The 809-nt window shown below is 56.7% G+C and overlaps 1 protein-coding gene across 1 annotated transcript in view; it reads left to right on the top strand.

Moving 5' to 3' along the window:
• The window catches only part of LOC119592748 (ADAMTS-like protein 5), a gene marked incomplete at its 3' end in the record, with an annotated part of 89,191 nt that overhangs the window by 54,397 nt on the left and 33,985 nt on the right, over positions 1–809 (top strand).

Below are 809 nucleotides of genomic sequence, written 5' to 3'. Positions count from 1 at the left end.
CCTCGCGTCCTTGTCCGTCTATGCTGACGCCGGGACCGAACGCCAACGTGCGCCGCCTCCCGCTATCGTAACTTCCCGCGAGAACTGACGGGCGGTGGAGTTTATACTCGTGTTGGCCGGAGTTGCAGCCGCGAAAACATACGAGTTGTGGGGGAGGAGGGAAGGGAGGGGATGGGAGGGCAGGAGGATGGGAGGGAAGAAGGAGGGAGGGGAAGAAGGGAGGGGATGGAGGGGAGGGGGAAAGGAGGGGGAAGGAAGGAGGAGGGTGGGGGAAGAGAGGGAGGAGGGTGGGGGAAGGGAGGGAGGAGGGTGGAGGGAAAGGAGAGAGGAGAATGAGGGTGAAAAGAGGGTAAAGGTGGAGGGTAGGAGGTGAAGAGAGGAAGGGAAGGTGAAGGGTAGGAGGTGAGGGAGAGAAGAAAAATGGAGCACAGGAGATGAGGGAGAGAGAGAGAATGGAGAATAGGGAGTAAGGGGGAGAGAGAGGTCAGGTAATGAGGGAGAATGGAGGGAATTGAGAGGGAGAGGGAAAATGGAGAGGAGAGAGTGGGTGAGAGATGAAAGGAATGAGGACAAAGAAGGGATGGACAGAAGGCAGAGTGGAGAGCAGTGGAGGAGGGAAGGAGGGAGGGGGTGGGGAGGGGCAGGGGTGTAAAACAAGAGAGGAAATTAAGTGTGAAATTAATCAGGGGTTGAGCGAGAGAGTGTTGTGATAGAGGGGGGGGGAGGAAAGGAAGAGGAGGAAATAGAGAAAAAGGTATACACACAGGGACGGGGACTACGAGAGTAAGAGAGACGGACAGAGATGGAGT

This window comes from Penaeus monodon, chromosome 30 (genome assembly GCF_015228065.2).
Source record: "Penaeus monodon isolate SGIC_2016 chromosome 30, NSTDA_Pmon_1, whole genome shotgun sequence".
NCBI lineage: Eukaryota > Metazoa > Arthropoda > Malacostraca > Decapoda > Penaeidae > Penaeus > Penaeus monodon.
Note: the sequence above shows the minus strand (reverse complement) of the source record. Positions and strands in the feature narration are given on the sequence as shown.